Here is a 19,921-nt window from a genome sequence, read left to right on the forward strand (position 1 = left end):
AGTCCAACTTGTCCCGCAAAAAATAAGCCCTCACATGGCAATATTGACCGAAAAATAAAAAGGCTATGGGTCTGGGAAGAAGGGGAGCAAAAAATGAAAATGCAAAAATGGAAAATGCTCCGGTCATTAAGGGGTTAAAAAGCCTCCCATGTAGAGGAGTTTTGTATCACTACCACTTAGCTAAAGGGACAAGATGAATATATAAGTAAGAGGAGTGGAGTGGCCGATGGAAATGGGAATAAAACCAATCCCAGATCCAGAAGAACAGCGGCATTTACACCAAATAAATGTTCTAGATTTATGACAAGTGACAGATCCTATTTAATGTGATTGTTTCTGTGACAAAACAGCCATTTTCTGCTATTCTAGAACTCCTTTCCATATAAATGTATTGTGGCTCTAGATGGTACCGTGTATGCTATCATTGTAATCTCCATTACTGGATAGAATTAGAGAAGAAAGACTAAGGCTCGAAGCTGTGACCAAAAATTATCAAAAGTGACTGCAGATTTTATTTGTATCTTTTTTAGGCAAAAGGAGTTAATAACAGCGATCACCTGACCGGGGTCTTACATCTTCAAGCAACTATTCCCAATCATCTGGGGAATCTACAAGAAGAAATGTCTTGTTTGCAGCCACTGATTTCTCTGCCTCCATTCAGTCCACAGTTGTGGATTTGTCCGGCTGAATCTTCCATGAGGCTTTTCCTCCATCACTGACTGCGAGGATCCATCACAGAACTGCCATAGATTCAGCTTATGTGCTCAGACATCACTGGGAGCCCCCCAGCAATGTATACATGACATTGCCAGAACAGACCACCCCACTGTATCCAGAGCTGATCACTCCGTACTAGGACCCTGGAATAGAAGTGGACGGCCCCCACACACAGGGGGCAGCTGTGGACGTGGTCCTGTGCCGGCTTCATTAGGGCAAGGTATATAGAGGATCTCATCTGTACCGAGAAGCCGGACAAGCAGTCCTGCAGCAGAAGTGACCGAACACTGCGAGGGTCAGGACCTAGGACCACCTCTTGGGAGGAGGAGGATGTTTTAATGAAGTATAAAAACTTAGGACACTATAGTCCTGATTGATCAATGCAATTATGCCAGAATTCTGGTGTAAATCACTTTGAAAAGTCACAATTTTTGTGCATTGTTGAGTTGATCAAAAATGTTGTAACGTTTGGTGTTTTCACGTCAGTTTTGCCCAGCTTCACCAAAATGGGCAGAGTTGGGGCAGGATGGAAGTGTGGCACCACAGCTTGTCTAATTCATAGCGAACTGTGGCTTCCCTTACACCAGAAATCTTACTCCAGTCCGTGACTGGAGTAAGATTTGTGGCAAGGTGCACACACCACTTGTCAGAAGTGCATAATTCATGCGCCACTTAATGAATCTGGACCGTCTGACTCCAGCACGCTCCCTCATCAAGAGCAGCTTGAATATGGCCAGTCTTAATGAATCCGTGTCCTAAGTGCTTTACTAGTTAAAGAATAACCGTTGTTTTAATTTTTGTTTTGTAAATTAATATTACACATGAAAATAAGTAATTTTATAATCTTATCAGAGAAGTCTTCTTTTTCCTGCTGGATTGATCTTTCAGTCTCAATTCGCGGTAACATCTGTAAAATCTGTATTCAGTGAAGACAAACTTTCCTATTAGTGAGATAGATGACAGTTAATGCTATTAATACTCGTTAAAGAAGGAAGGGGGGAGGAGCTAGCAGAAGGGGGAGGAGCTAGCGGAAGGCACAGACCTTCTGCTGCAAGTTCTCCTGAAACCACAGTTACTTCTCCATGGAAGATTGCAGCTGGTGTTTATACATAGAATCCTAGAACATTAGAATTGGAGGAACCTCCAGGGTCCTAGTGTCCAACCCCTGCTCAATGCAGGATTCACTAAACCATCTCAGACAAATGTCTGTCCAGCCTCTGTTTGAAGACTTCCATTGAAGGAGAATTCACCACCTCTCGTGGCAGCCTGTTCCATTGAAAAACGCACCAAATCTGCAGCGTGTGCACACAGCCTTGTTGTTCTTTTGGTCACAGGCAGGTCTTTGCACAGTCCTGAATGATAAGTACAGCAGATACACGCTAAGGCTATGTGCCCACGTAGCAGATTTACATGCATTTTTTCTGCCAGAGAGAAGTGTTTTTTCAGCATTTTTTCAGCGTTTTTTCAAGCACTTTTCCAAGTGATTTTGAGCATCACCTGGAAAGTGCTTGACAAGTTGGTCACACAATATAAATCCATGCAACCGGCATGGATTTATATTGTGTGACCAACTTAGATGCTTTAAATGCTGCATCTATAGTACAAAAAAGATAAGAATTAAAAAGTTAGAAATAAAAAAACCCTGTATACTCACCTCTCCAGTCTCCTCCCGGCAGCGTTCTCTCTCTTAAGTGTCCCGTGGTATACTGGCAGGACCTGCGGTGACATCATCTAGTCAGCTAATGGTCACGCGACCATCACCTGACCTCTGACGTCAGCGGTCGGTTGACCATCAGCTGACTAGATGACGTCACCGCAGGTCCTGCCAGTACACCACTGGACGCCGAGGAGAGAGGACGCCGCCGGGAGCAGACCGGAGAGGGGAGTATACAGGTTTTTTTTATTTTTAACTTATTTATTTCTTTTTTTCACCGCTTGGTAGCCGGGATGAAGAGGAGTTGTAGTCTCTTCTTCATCCTGGGTACCACACGCACCCCGATTACGCTGCAAATTCTCGGCCATTGAATTTAATTGAAACGCAGTAAATCCACATATACCTGCGGGTTTGCTGCTTTTCAATGGCCGCGTAATCGCGGTAGAAATGGTCATGCTGCGTTTTGCAACGCAATGCGAATTCGGCGCGCTAATTAGCGCATCATGTGCACAGCACATCCCAATTCACATTGCTTTGCATGGCAGACGGTTTTACATGGGCACATAGCCTAAGAGCGGGGAGCAGCTCTAGTGTCACCTGCTGGGATGGCACAATCACTGTCAGCAGGATACAGGGGACATTATCAGAAAGGAGGAGATGACGTCTCTGCCCTCTCGCCTATCAGAGAATAGATGGCTGTATACGGGGGGCCTTATCCTCCTCTATTACACAGCACTCAGCTCCTAAAGGGAATGATTTGACCATAATGCAATATATTTGAGTGGGGCCAGTGCTCCAGGTTTACGTTCATAATGTTGAATGGAGATTGATCAGTTCCAGTGTGTCTGAACAGGGTCCGAGCCCACATCTCCTGAGCTCAGGCTTTACACTGAGCATCACTGTCACGGAGGTCAGATTAGAAGGGCATGGAGCACGATGTGGATGGTTGCCTCCGTATCCGCCATTACCTGGACTGCTAGCTTTACCTGGACACTCTGGATCAGCTCCTCCGTCTTGTCGAGACCTCTAAGGGCCTGTTCACACAAGCAGATAAAATATCATTCAGAGTTTCATCCAGAAAAGTGGGAGAATTCTTTTCTCACTTGTCGTCCATGTGCAGTCCAGATCTAATCTGGCTTTTTAACCATTTACAGTTTCCAGGGCTACAGGATTGCAATGTATCTGTAAAAAGCAGATTTTTTTCTGTACCCATAGACTTGAATGGGTGAATCTTGTCTGACGGATGAAACGAGGACATGCTGCCATTTTCTTTCTTTATTTTTTGCTCACACACAGATTCGATCAGTGACAAAAAAGAAAAATGACTCCTCTGCACTTTCCCATTGAATCCCATTGGTCTGAGTGCCGTCCATTTGTTCCACAGACAACTTTCCTACTGAAAATACATTCGTGTGAACGAGTCCTAAGAAAGACATTGTAATTGGTTATTAGATGTTGACTGAAGTTTGGCTCTGAAAATGCAGGGCTCTTAAAGACGTTCTCTAATACTTTAATGCAGATGATTTATGCATAAAATAGGTGGTCTATATCAGATCGTTGTAGGTCCGACTCTTGGCTCCCCACCAATAAGCTGTTTATAGCAATGGCAACGGCCGGATGTAACTTGTGAACAGAGCGCACCCCAGTGGCCACTGCCTGGTGCTGCAGATCACCTCCGGTACTCCTCAATAGCTGGTCTGCACCCGGCAGCGGCCGCAGTGTACGGAGCGGTTTTGTTCCACTTTGAACATTGCCTGCATCTTGCCAGAGGTGATGACAGCTGATCATCGGGGGGCCGATGGTTGGACCCCACCTATCTTATATTAATGACCTATCCAGTGGAGTATAAAAGTGTTTGATAACTCCTTTTAAAATCTTGTTTCCATCCCATTGTCTTATACAGCGTGTATCTGTGTTCTTTCTGTAACCAGATGGGCCTGACCTCTGATGGTTCTTCTAGGCTTCTATTACAGCTCTTACAGCCCCAGCATGCATCATTTGTGCTGGAGAGGAATATGAAGACGCAGGAGCAAATAGAAGAACAATTAGGAAAGCTTGGATTATTAGAAGAGCAAAAAATGCTCATAGTGGAGGTGAGACTATTATTATTTTTTTGTAACTTTCATTTTTATATTTTTTTATTTTTAGGACATTTGTTTCCTCTCTTCAGAAAATAACAGCAGATAAGATTGATTAAAGCTTCTGGAAAGGTGTTCAATAACGTCTGATCAGGTGGCTGGTTTGTAATGGTTGTCCCATCTTACCAATCCCTCTCTTCTACCATGAATGTGACATTGTGGGACGAATATATATATATATGTATATGTGTATGTGTGAAAAGTTGTTTGCCCCTTCCTGATTTCTCATTCTTTTGCATGTTTGTAATACTTAAATATTTCAGATCTAAAAACAAATTTTAATATTAGACAAAGATAACACAAGTAAACACAAAATGCAGTTTTTAAATGAAGATCCTAATTATTAAGGGAAAAAGAAATCCAAACCTACAGGGCCCTGTGTGAAAAAGTGATTGCCCTCTAAACCTAATAACTGGTTGAAGCACCCTCAGCAACAACAACTACAATCAAGTGTTTGGGATAATTGGCAATGAGTCTTTTACAACACTCTGGAGGAATTTTTGCCCACTCATCTTTGCAAAATTGTTGTAATTTAGCCACATTGGAGGGTTTCCGAGCATGAACCGCTTTCTTAAGGTCAGGACTTTGACTAAGCCACTGCAAAGTCTTAATTTTGTTTTCCTTTAGCCATTCAGAGGTGGACTTAATAGTGTGTTTTGGATCATTGTCCTGCTGCATAACCCAAGTGCACTTCAGCTTGAGGTCATGAACAGATGGCCGGACATTCTCTTTCAGGATTTTTTGGTTAACCAGCAGAATTCATGGTTCCATTTACCACAGCAAGTCTTCCAGGTCCTGAAGCAGCATAACAGTCCCAGACCATCACGCTACCGCCACCATATTTTACTGTTGGTATGATGTTCCTTTTTTGAAATGCAGTGTTACTTCTACGCCAGATGTAATGGGACACACACCTTCCAAAAAGTTCAACTTTTGTCTTGTCAGTCCACTGAGTATTCTCCCAAAAGTCTTGGCGATCATCAAGATGTTTTCTGCCAAAACTGAGATGAGCCTTTGTTCTTATTGCTCAGCAGTGGTTTTCGTCTTGGAACTCTGCTATGTGTGTCATTTTTGCCCAGTCTCTTTCTTATGGTGTAGTCATGAACACTGTCCTTAACTGAGGCAAGTGAGACCTGCAGTTCTCTGGATGTTGTTGTGGGGTCTTTTGTGACCTCTTGGATGAGTCGTTGCTGCGCTCTTGGGGTAATTTTGATCAGCCGGCCACGCCTAGGAAAGTTCTCCATTGTTCCATATTTTCGCCTATTGTGGATAATGACTCCCACTGTGGTTCGCTGGAGTCCCAAATCTTTAGAAATGGCTTTAGAACTTTTTCCAGACTGATAGATCTCAATTACTTTGTTTCTCATTTGGTCCTGAATTTCTTTGGATCGCAGCATGATGTCTAGATTTAGAGGATCTTTTGTTCTACTTCACTTTGTCAGGCATGTCCTATTTAAGTGATTTCTTGATTGAGACCACGTGTGGCAGTAAACAGGGCTGTGTGGGGCTACGGAAATTAAACTCAGCTTCCCAAAGATGTGACAAATCACAGTTAATTTATGTTTTAAGGAGGGAGGGGCATCACTTTTTCACACAGGGCCCTGTAGGTTTGGATTTCCTTTTCCCTTAATCATAAAAACCTTCCTTTTAAAAACTGCATTTTGTGTATACGTGTGCTATCTTTGTCTAATAGGAGTCTGCTGCTGACATTGGTATTGGGGTAATGTCCCCCAATTCAGTTAATATCCTCCATCCTGGTATGTATGGTCCCTCCTTCCTGGTATATGTGACCCCCATCCCATCTTGGTATACGTGGCCCTCATCCCCATCCTGGAATGCATGGCACCCCTTGATCCCCCATCCTGGTATTCATGGCACCCCTTTGATCTACCATCCTGGTATGCATGGCACCCCCTGATCCCCGTCCTAGTTTTCATGGCACCCCTTGATCCCCCATCCTGGTATGCATGGCACCTCTTGATCCCCCATCCTGGTATGCATGGCACCCCTTGATCACCCATCCTGGTATGCATGACACCCCTTGATCCCCCATTCTGGTATGTATGGCACCCCGTGATCACACATCCTGGATATATACAGTACAGACCAAAAGTTTGGACACACCTTCTCAGTTAAAGATTTTTCTGTATTTTCAATGACTATGAAAATTGTACATTCACACTGAAGGCATCAAAACTATGAATTAACACGTGTGGAATTATATACTTAACAAAAAAGTGTGAAACAACTGAAAATATGTCTTATATTCTAGGTTCTTCAAAGTAGCCACCTTTTGCTTTGATGACTGCTTTGCACACTCTTGGCATTCTCTTGATGAGCTTCAAGAGGTAGTCACCGGAAATGGTTTTCACTTCACAGGTGTGCCCTGTCAGGTTTAATAAGTGGGATTTCTTGCCTTATAAATGGGGTTGGGACCATCAGTTGTGTTGTGCAGAAGTCTGGTGGATACACAGCTGATAGTCCTACTGAATAGAATTTGTACTATGGCAAGAAAAAAAGCAGAAAAACATGTCCCCAGCATGAGACACCCATTCAGGGCCAATAAACACTAAACTATGGAGGGCACCATCCAAATCAAAAAGGGGATCAACATGCTGCACACCACATAAATACACGTGAAAAAAGGGAAAAGAGGTGTGCTATGAAGCAGTGATCACCAAGCAATACTTCAATAAATTATCAAACGTTATAATAAGTGACAATAAATTTTATTCATTACAAATATAAATACATACAAACAACGTCAAAAAACCCAAATAGCTAAAACACAAGTAAAATCAATATAGTGGGGTTACCCACTAATTTGAAGCCCACCTGCTCCAAAAAAACATCCCTAGTTACAACAGAACAACTTTTTGTGGTATGTGAGTATATAGTATTTGTCAGCTCAGATATTCTATATGGGCTTCATTTATGTTTGGGACTCTTTGTATTTTTCAATATATACTCTGCTGTAGTAGGCACATACTTCCCTCTTCATCTTTCTGGACTATAGTACACCTCCTTGAATACTAATGTCAGGCAGTCATAACTAATTTGCATGTGTACGATATTGATCACCAGGGATAATACTGGCACTTGTTGTATTATGGTACTGCTTGTTCTGTTGTAACTAGGGATGTTTTTTTGGAGCAGGTGGGCTTCAAATTAGTGGGAAACCCCACTATATTGATTTTACTTGTGTTTTAGCTATTTGGGTTTTTTGACGTTGTTTGTATGTATTTATATTTGTAATGAATAAAATTTATTGTCACTTATTATAACGTTTGATAATTTATTGAAGTATTGCTGGGTGATCATTGCTTCATAGCACACCTCTTTTCCCTTTTTCACACCCATTCAGGGCCGGCGTAAGGGCATGTAGACTAGGCATCTGCCTAGGGCCTCCAGCCCGTGGCGTGCCGCTATACGGCCCGTGAGTTCGTCCCCCCGCATCGCGCATTGAACTGTATTGGTAGCGGGGAAATGACTGTGCCTGCAGAGTGGTGCTGCTGAGACGCTCTGCAGAGCATGGAGCAGCTGGAGAACGAGGAGAGGTGAGTATTGTATGTATTTGTTTTTTATACGTGGTGACCATAATACTGCAGAACTGGGGGGCTGCATTATACTGTATGGAGTGGCTGAATTATACTCTATCGTTGGGGCCGAATTATACTTTATCGAGGACTATGGGTTGCATTATATTATATGTACTATATGTTTGGCTGCTTTATACTATAGGGAGGCTGCATTATACTCTATTAAGGACTGAGGAGAATGCATTATACTATATGAAGGACTATGGGAGTGCATTATACACTATGAAGGACTATGGAGAGTGCATTATATTATAGGGAGGGCTATGGGGAGTGTTTTATACTATAGGGAGGGCTATAGGGAGTGCATTATACTATATGGAGGGCTATAGGGAGTGCATTATACTATATGGAGGACTATGAGGTGCATTCCATTATATGGAGGACTATGGGGAGTATATTATACTATATGGAGGGCTATGGGGAGTGTATTATACTATATGGAGGACTATGAGGTGCATTATACTATATGAAGGGCTATGGGGAGTGTATTATACTATATGGAGGGCTATGGGGAGTGTATTAAACTATATGGAGGACTATGAGGTGCATTATACTAACATGGAGGGCTATGGGGAGTACATTATACTATATGGAGGACAATGAGGTGCATTATACTATATGGAGGACAATGAGGTGCATTATACTATATGGAGGGCTATGGGGGAGTGTATTATACTATATGGAGGGCTATGGGGAGAGTATTATACTATATGGAGGACTATGAGGTGCATTATACTATATGGAGGGCTATGGGGAGTGTATTATACTATATGGAGGGCTATGGGGAGTGTATTATACTATATGGAGGACTATGAGGCACATTATACTATATGGAGGGCTATGGGGAGTGTATTATACTATATGGAGGACTATGAGGTGCATTATGCTATATGGAGGGCTATGGGGAGTGTATTATACTATATGGAGGACTATGAGGTGCATTATACTAATATGGAGGGCTATGGGGAGTGCATTATACTATATGGAGGGCTATGAGGTGCATTATACTATATGGAAGGCTATGGGGAGTGTATTATACTATATGGAGGGCTATGGGGAGTGTATTATACTATATGGAGGGCTATGGGGAGTGTATTATACTATATGGAGGACTATGAGGTGCATTATACCATATGGAGGGCTATGGGGAGTGTATTATACTATATGGAGGACTATGAGGTGCATTATAGTATATGGAGGGCTATGGGGAGTGTATTATACTATATGGAGGACTATGAGGAGCATTATACTATATAGAGGGTTATGGGGCAGTGTATTATACTATATGGAGGGCTATGGGGAGTGTATTATACTATATGGAGGGCTTTGGGGAGTGTATTATACTATGTGGAGGACTATGAGGTGCATTATACTATATGGAGGACTATGGGTAGTATATTATACTATGTGGAGGGCTATGGGGAGTGTATTATACTATTTGGAGGAATATGGGCCATATTATACAATATTGAGCGCTGTGGGACGCATTATACAATATGGAGGACTATGGGGAGTACATTATATTATAGGGAGGGCTATAGGGAGTGCATTATACTATATGGAGGGCTATGGGGCAGTGTATTATACTATATGGAGGGCTGTGGGGCAGTGTATTATACTATACAGAGGGCTATGGGAAGTGTATTATACTCTATGGAGGACCATGGGGAATGTATTATACTATATTGAGGAATATGGGTCACATTATACAATATGGAGGGCTGTGGGACACATTATACTATATGGAGGACTATTGGGAGTGCATTATACTATATGGAGGACTATGGGGAGTATATTATACTATATGGAGGGCTATGGGGAGTGCATTATACTATATGGAGGACTATGGGGAGTATATTATACTATATGGAGGGCTATGGGGAGTGCATTATACTATATGGAGGGCTATGGGGAGTGCATTATACTATATGGAGGGCTATGGGGAGTGTATTATACTATATGGCGGACTATGAGGTTCATTATACTATATGGACGACTATGAGGTGCATTATACTATGTGGAGGGCTACGGGGAGTGTATTATACTATTTGGAGGAATATGGGTCACATTATACAATATGGAGCTCTGTGGGGCACATTATACAATATTGAAGACTTTGGGGAGTGCATTATACTATAGGGAGTGTATTATACTATATGGAGGGCTATGGGGAAGTATATTATACTATATGGAGGGCTATGGGGCAGTGTATTATACTATATGGAGGGCTATGGGGCAGTGTATTATACTATATGGAGGACTATGAGGTGCATTATACTATATGGAGGGCTATGGGGAATGTATTTACTATATTGAGGAATATGGGCCACATTATACAATATGGAGGGCTGTGGGGCACATTATACAATATGAAAGACTGGGGAGTGCATTATACTATATGAAGGTCTATGGGGAGTATATTATACTATATGGAGGGCTATGAGGTGCATTATACTATATGCAGGGCTATGAGGTGCATTATACTATATGGAGAACTATGAGGTGCATTATACTATATAGAGAGCTATGTGAAGTGTATTATACTATTTGGAGGACCATGGGCCTCATTATACAATATGGAGGCCTGTGGGGCACATTATACAATATGGAGGACTATGGCATGTATTATACTAAACAAGCAAAATGCTGCCTATTCATCGAGTAATTGGATTGTTTATGCCAGAACAAAAATCCTTGTTCTCAGCAGCACATCGGCCGGTGTAACCTGCAGATGTGCTGCTGATAACATGATGCTGTATGGGGACAGATTGATCTATTAGTGATTGTTCTGTATCCATCATTCTTCCTCAGCTGGTGTAAAGAGGTCGGGAAACAAGCGTTGAACGGCTTCAGTATTGCGGATTGCGCTCGTTTAGCGGCCTGATCTCAGCGCATGTAAATACAAGCTAAATGTTTGTGTGGTGCTGTATGTCAGCATTTGGGACCCCACTTTAAACTTTTCCCCAGGGCCCCACTTTATCTAAAATCGGCCCTGCACCCATTTAAATGGTTCCCGTCCGCTGCACAGACTGGGAGAGAGAGGGGAGACTATTTGGGGCTTATGTAGTGGCGCTCAGTTTTGTGGAAATTGGAGGGAAAGTTTTCTTTTAATTTATGAAATTCAATTCATGTGATAAATTTAAAAAAATATTAGTAACAATTCAACTTTATTTTAATCCTTAGGTTATGGGTGAGGATCTTTTGGCAGAAAGAACAGAGGAAGGACAAACGGACACAAAAACCACTCAGACATTGGCCTCTTACATAATGGCGTCTGACGCCGAGTTCAGAGTCAAATGGTTTCAGAAAGCGACCACTTTCCTAATGAGCAGCGAGTAAAGATGATCAGCTCTCCGCCATCACTGACTGTCTGCAGACTGGAGCTTGTCCATCTCTAATCATTCCTGCTCAATGGGGGCCACAATATTTTGACTTCACAGTAATCACTGACATCTTTTCGGAGTATATTGTATACATAGTGATCTTTATACGGCTGGAGCACTTACAGTAGCCAATCAGATGGCATGCAGGTAGCGTTGTGCGAGATCCAGTATGCCGTCCTGCTTCTATCATTAGAGGGTCCTGCTAGAGAACAGCGGCCACACTATTATACTGTGTCCAGAGTTACAGGACTCTGTCAGATGTGGACTGCTACGTTCCAAAAAATGCTTAATAAGTTATTTTTTTTCAAACTGGATTGATATGCAAAATATTTTTAATAAAATCATTTTCTTATACTTGCAGGGTTTCTGTTTATTCAGTAATGTTGTAGCTGTTTTCTCTCACGCTGTGGATGATTGTAAATGAATACAGTTTCCTACATAATCATTGCAGCGGATCAGTTAAAAACGGGTGCCGTATGTGTTGTACCCAGGGCCGGCATCACCACTCGGGCAAGTGCCTGGGCCCTGAGCGAGCAGGGGGCCCACTCACCCTCTGGGACACCAGCGCGCTATGGGGCCCATGAGTCAGCGGGGCCTGATGCCAGCGAATGGGCACTTGCACTGGGCCTTCCCCAGTGCTTTAAACTGTTTGCAATACTTACCTCTCCCTGTTCCTCTGCTGCTCCTCTGTCTTCTGCGTCTTCTTACTCTGTGACATCTCAGGGCAGAGGGCGCAATGACGTCACTACAGAGCGCCCTCTGCTGAGCAGTCCCAGTGCAGAGAGTCGGAAGACGCTGATGAGACAGGCCTGCTTCCAGCAAGGAGCGGTGAGTATTTGATTTTTTTTTTTAATGTAATGAGTATTATATGGGGCTCATTATCTATTGAACAATATATGGGGCCCATTATGTATGGAGTATTATATGGGGCTCATTATGTATGGAGTATTATATAGGGCTCATTATCTATTGAACAATATATGGGGCTCATTATGTATGGAGTAATATATGGGGATCATTATCTATTGGACAATATATGGGGCTCATGTATGGAGTATTATATGGGGCTCATTATCTATGGAACATTATATGGGGCTCATTATGTATGGAGTATTATATGGGGCTCATTATCTATTGAACAATATATGGGGCCCATTATGCATGGAGTATTATATGGGGCTTATTATCTATTGAACAATATATGGGGCTCATTATGTATGGAGTATTATATGGGGCTTATTATCTATTGAACAATATATGGGGCTCATTATGTATGGAGTATTATATGGGGCTCATTATCTATTGAACAATATATGGGGCCCATTATGTATGGAGTAATATATGGGGATCATTATGTATGGAGTAATATATGGGGATCATTATCTATTGAACAATATATGGGGCTCATTATGTATGGAGTATTATATGGGGCTTATTATCTACTGAACAATATATGGGGCTCATTATGTATGGAGTATTATATGGGGCTCATTATCTATTGAACAATATATGGGACTCATTATGTATGGAGTATTATATGGGGCTCATTATCTATTGAACAATATATGGGGCCCATTATGTATGGAGTATTATATAGGGCCCATTATCTATGGAGCATTATATGGGGCCTATTCTTTATGGAGCAATATATTGGGCCCACTATTTATGGAGCAATATATAGGGCCCATACTGTATGGAGCAATATATGGGGCCCATACTGTATGGAGCAATATTTGGGCTCCATTATTCTGTATGGAGCATTATATGGTACCCATTATGTATGGAGCAATATATAGGGCTCATTTTACTTTATGGAGTAATATATGGGGTCCATTATACTGAATGGAGCAATATATGGGGATCATACTGTATGGAGCATTATATGCGGTCCATTATTCTGTATGGAGCAATATATGGTGCCCATAGTACTGGATGCAGGACCATGTGCTGCCCATAATACTGTATGGAGGACCATGTGGTGTCCATAATACTGTATGGAGGACCATGTGGTGTCCATAATACTGTATGGAGGACCATGTGGTGTCCATAATACTGTATGGAGGACCATGTGGTGCCCATAATACTGTATGGAGGACCATGTGGTGTCCATAATACTGTATGGAGGACCATGTGGTGCCCATAATACTGTATGGAGGACCATGTGGTGCCCATAATACTGTGTGGAGGACCATGTGGTGCCCATAATACTGTATATGGAGGACCATGTGGTGCCCATAATACTGTATATGGAGGATCACGTGGTGCCCATAATACTGTATATGGAGGACCACGTGGTGCCCATAATACTGTATATGGAGGACCACGTGGTGCCCATAATACTGTATGGAGGACCATGTGGTGCCCATAATACTGTATAGATGACCATGTGGTGCCCATAATACTGTATGGAGGACCATGTGGTGCCCATAATACTGTATGGAGGACCATGTGGTGCCCATAATACTGTACAGTCATGGCCAAAAGTTTTGAGAATGACACCAAAATTATATTTTCACATGATCTGCTGGCCTCTGGTTTTTATTAGTGTTTGTCTGATACATACAGAAATATAATTGCCATCATATTATGAGTACCAATAGGTTATATTGACAGTTAGAATGAGTTAATGCAGCAAGTCAATATTTGCAGTGTTGCCCCTTCTTCTTCAAGACCTCTGTAATTCTCCCTGGCATGCTCTCAATCAACTTTTGGACCAAATCCTGACTGATAGCAGTCCATTCTTGCATAATCAATGCTTGCATTTTGCCAGAATTTGATGGTTTTTGTTTGTCCACCCGTCTCTTGATGATTGACCACAAGTCCTCAATGGGATTAAGATCTGGGGAGTTTCCAGGCCATGGACCCAAAATCTCTATGTTTTGTTCTATGAGCCATTTAGTTATCACCTTTGCTTTATGGCAAGGTGCTCCATCATGCTGGAAAAGGCATTGTTGGGCGCCAAACTGCTCTTGGACGGTTGGGAGAAGTTGCTCTTGGAGGACATTCTGGTACCATTCTATATTCATGGCTGTGTTTTTAGGCAAGACTGTGAGTGAGCCGATTCCTTTGGCTGAGAAGCAACCCCACACATGAATGGTTTCAGGATGCTTTACAGTTGGCATGAGACAAGACTGGTGGTAGCGCTCACCTCTTCTTCTCCGAATAAGCTGTTTTCCAGATGTCCCAAACAATCGAAAAGGGGATTCATCAGAGAAAATGACTTTGCCCCAGTCCTCAGCAGTCCACTCCCTGTACCTTTTGCAGAATATCAGTCGGTCCCTGATGTTTTTTCTGGAGAGAAGTGGCTTCTTTGCTGCCCTCCTTGAAACCAGCCCTTGCTCAAAGAGTTTCCGCCTCACAGTGCGTGCAGAAGCACTCACACCAGCCTGCTGCCATTCCTGAGCAAGCTCGGCACTGCTGGTAGTCCGATCCCACAGCTGAAACCGTTTTAAGATACGGTCCTGGCACTTGCTGGTCTTTCTTGGGCGCCCTGGAGCCTTTTTGACAACAATGGAAGCTCTCTCCTTGAAGTTCTTGATGATGCGATAGATTGTTGACTGAGGTGCAATCTTTGTAGCTGCGATACTCTTCCCTGTTAGGCCATTTTTGTGCAGTGCAATGATGGCTGCACGTGTTTCTTTAGAGATAACCATGGTTAACTGAAGAGAAACAATGATACCAAGAACCAGCCTCCTTTTAAAGTGTCCAGTGATGTCATTCTTACTTAATCATGACTGATTGATCGCCAGCCCTGTCCTCATCAACACCCACACCTGTGTTAATGGATCAATCACTAAAACAATGTTAGCTGCTCCTTTTAAGGCAGGACTGCAATGATGTTGAAATGTGTTTTGGGGGTTAAAGTTCATTTTCTGGGCAAATATTGACTTTGCAAGTACAGTAATTGCTGTTAAGCTGATCACTCTTTGACATTCAGGAGTATATGCAAATAGCCATTACAAAAAATGAAGCAGTAAACTTTGGAAAAATTACTATTTGTCTCATTCTCAATACTTTTGGCCATGACTGTATATGGAGGACCATGTGGTGCCCATAATACTGTATATGGAGGACCACGTGGTGCCCATAATACTGTATATGGAGGACCACGTGGTGCCCATAATACTGTATATGGAGGACTATGTGGGGCCCATAATACTGTATATGGAGGACCACGTGGGGCCCATAATACTGTATATGGAGGACCACGTGGTGCCCATAATACTGTATATGGAGGACCACGTGGTGCCCATAATACTGTATATGGAGGACCTCGTGGTGCCCATAATACTGTATATGGAGGACCATGTGGGGCCCATAATACTGTATATGGAGGACTACGTGGGGCCCATAATACTGTATAGAGGACTATATTGTCTGGTCTGAACTGTGCGCTGGGAGGATTCGCCGGTTTCTGAGCTGTTGTAGACTTTACAATAGATATCACTCATGTAATGTGAGAAGTCAGTGAAATCTTTAGCATTGTACTATACCTATATTTCTGTGCATCATGAATCGTGGTAGGTGTGAAAGGGGCCCACTGAGACTTTTGCCCGGGGCCCATGAAATCCTGGAGCGGCCCTGGTTGTGGCATCTATTTCTTTTTGTACTGTATGCATGAGTTTTAATGGCGAATTTCTTTAAAAAATCAGTGGGATAAACCGTCATCTGAACTTGTCCCTTAACTTACATTGGTCTGTGAGGTGATCTGAAAGCAGAAAATCCAATGCTGACTTCTAGAACATTTGGGGTAACTTTCCCGCATTGGTCTCTACATGATCTGTGAATTCAGGGAACTGCTAGATCTGCAGCAGATAAAAGAGGGATTATATCAAAATGCCATCATGCAGACCAGCAAGTGACACATCGCTGGGATAAGGTCCTCTGCCCGACTTGTTGCTTTTAGATTACATAGCAAAAACCTGATGACAGTTTCCCTGTAATAAAATCCCAGAGCTTCTCACATGGGAAATCCAGCGGGTGGCAGATACTGGCCTGGAATCCTGCAGATACACAGCACTGCCGTCGCCTATACACTGCATTGTGAAAGGATTTGGCCCCCTTGAACTTTTCTACCTTTTGCCACATTTCTGGCTTTAAACATAAAGATATAAAATTCTATTTTTTGGGGGAAGAATCAACAACAAGTGGGACACAATCGTGAAGTGGAATGAAATTTATTTGCTATTTTAAACTTTTTTAACAAATTAAAAACTGAAAAGTGGGGCGTGCAATATTATTCGGCCCCCTTGAGTTAATACTTTGTAGCGCCACCTTTTGCTGCGATTACAGCTGCAAGTCGCTTGGGGTATGCCTCTATCAGTTTTGCACATCGAGTGGCTGAAATTCTTGCCCATACTTCCTTGCAAAACAGCTGGAGCTCATTGAGGTTGGATGGAGGGCGTTTGTGAACAGCAGTTTTCAGCTCTTTCCAAGATTCTCGTTTGGATTCAGGTCTGGACTTTGACTTGGCCATTCTAACACCTGGATATGTTTATTTTTGAACCATTCCATTGTAGATTTTGCTTTATGTTTGGGATCATTGTCTTGTTGGAAGATAAATTTCCATCCCAGTCTCAGGTCTTTTGCAGACTCCAACAGGTTTTCTTCCAGAATGGTCCTGTATTTGGCTCCATCCATCTTCCCATCAATTTTAACCATCTTCTCTGTCCCTGCTGAAGAAAAGCAGGCCCAAACCATGATGCTGCCACCACCATGTTCGACAGTGGGGATGGTGTTTTGAGGGTGAAGAGCTGTGTTGCTTTTACGCCAAACATATCGTTTTGCATTGTGGCCAAAAAGTTTGATTTTGGTTTCATCTGACCAGAGCACCTTATTCCACATGTTTGGTGTGTCTCCCAGATGGCTTGTGGCAAACTTCAAACGAGACTTTTTATAGATATCTTTGAGAAATGGCTTTCTTCTTGCCATTCTTCCATAAAGGCCAGATTTGTGCAGTGTATAACTGATTGTTGTCCTATGGACAGACTAACCCACCTCAGCTCTAGATCTCTGCAGTTCATCCAGAGTGATCATGGGCCTTTTGGCGGCATCTCTGATCAGTCTTCTCCTTGTTCGAGATGAAAGTTTAGAGCAGTGTTTCCCATACTCCAGTCCTCACAGACCCCACAGGTCATGTTTTCAGGATTTCCATAGTATTGCACAGGTGAGAAAATTCCTGATGCCTTGATGATACTTCCATCACCTATGCAATACTAAGGAAATCCTGAAAACATGACCTGTGGTGGTCCGTGAGGACTGGAGTTTGGGAAACACTGGTTTAGAGGGACGGCCGGGTCTTGGTAGATTAGCATTGGTCTGATACTCCTTCCATTGCAATATGATCGCTTGCACAGTGCTCCTTGAGATGTTTAAAACTTGGGAAATCTTTTTGTATCCAAATCCGGCTTTGAACTTCGCCACAACAGTATCTCGGACCTGCCTGGTGTGTTCCTTGGTCTTCATGGTGCTCTCTGCACTTGAAACAGAACCCTGAGACTATCACAGAGCAGGTGCATTTATACAGAGACTTGATTACACACAGGTGGATTCTAGTTATCGTTACCAGTCATTTAGGACAACATTGGATCAGTGGATTCTAGTTATCGTTACCAGTCATTTAGGACAACATTGGATCATTCAGAGATCCTCACTGAACTTCTGGAGTGAGTTTGCTGCACTGAAAGTAAAGGGGCCGAATAATATTGCACGCCCCACTTTTCATTTTTTATTTTTAAGTTTAAAATATCCAATAAATTTCATTCCCACTTGTTGTTGATTCTTCCCAAAAAAATTTGAATTTTATATCTTTATGTTTGAAGCCAGAAATGTGGCAAAAGGTGGAAAAGTTCAAGGGGGCCAAATCCTTTCACAATGCGCTGTATCTACCACTCGCTGACCTCCCTCTGTGAGAAGCTGATGGTTATTAATGATGGAATACAATGTTTTATTATAGCGGTGAGTGCTGCATTCACTTCTTACACTCATTCATGTGGATTTGTCTGATTAGTGACCTGCACCAGCTTATATCATGGGGCTGCTCAAAGTATAAAAATTTACCAAAAAGGTGTGTTCTGTTTATTTTCTTTTGGTTTCCATTTTGTTTTACTTTTTTTTTTTCTTTACGTGGATCTTTCTGTAAAAAATAAATAAATAAAATATAGTCAACCTCTGGTATGCTCTACTACCATGAGATCCCCATAATAAAGGCAGAATTTAATAAAGGGTTACACATTTATCCAAGACATTGAAAGTTATGGCTAAAAAGGTAAAAAGACTTTTCTTTTTTTGCAGCAAAATTGGCTACAATTGCCCAGACAGGTTATATTTGCCCACAGCGTGGGACTGGGGAGACTGGGGCCCACCCTACAGCTAGATGCTGATACCTGTTAGCCTTTATCCCCGTTATAGTGGGACCTCGACTGTAAAACACAGGCGGCTCCTGCACATCTACTGTGCGCACAGCACAACTGGGATGGACAATTACGGTAGTTTGCATTAAAGGGCTTCTTTGGTGAAAACAAGTTATCACCGATCTATGGGCTCCTCAGGATTGGTGATAACTTAATGATCGTTTGGGTCCGACCATAGGAAACCGCACTGATCAGAATTGGGAAGTTTTATCCCTGACAGGACACTTTTATCCCCATTTTAAAATGCAGCGTCAGGTGGGATGTCTGACCGCAGATCCATTCATTCTCTTTGGGGCTTCCAGAAAAAAACAAGAGCAGCGCTCGCAGCCATTGAGGGAATGAATGGATCAGTGGTGAAGTCACACATGCTGCTCCAGTCTAGTGGGGATAAAAGCTCCACATTCTACCAATCGGTGCGGGTCCCAGCAGTCAGACCCCCACCAATCAATACCTTATCACTTATCCTTTGGAAAGGTGATTACCTGTTTTCACAGTAGAATTCCTGTAAGTTCATCTTGTTCCAAGTATTTAATCAGAAATCTAAATAAAGATTATTCTCCTAATATCAGAGAGAACAATTGACTGCTATACACAACACAATCCACTTTTTCAAGACCAATAATACCACATTCAAGGGAGAACTAACGTGACACTGTGACCAGACCACATATTACCAGCATAAAGCGACCGAATAATCCCACGTAGAAGGGAGAAATACAGCCACACCGTGACCAGACCACATATTACCACCACATAGTGACCGAATAATACCACATATTGTATAAGGGACAAATATCGCCACACCATGATCAGACCAGATTTTAGCAGCATATAGCGACCAAATTATTCCACATAGAAGGGAGAACTACCGTCACACCGTGAGCAGACCACATGACCACCACATAGTGACCGAACAATACCTCATACTGTAAAAGGGACAAATATCGCCACACCATGACCAGACCAGATTTTAGCAGCATATAGCGACCAAATTATTCCACATAGAAGGGAGAACTAC

This window comes from Phyllobates terribilis, unplaced genomic scaffold (genome assembly GCF_046119375.1).
Source record: "Phyllobates terribilis strain yellow unplaced genomic scaffold, ASM4611937v1 Scaffold_309__1_contigs__length_2245554, whole genome shotgun sequence".
Classification (NCBI taxonomy): domain Eukaryota; kingdom Metazoa; phylum Chordata; class Amphibia; order Anura; family Dendrobatidae; genus Phyllobates; species Phyllobates terribilis.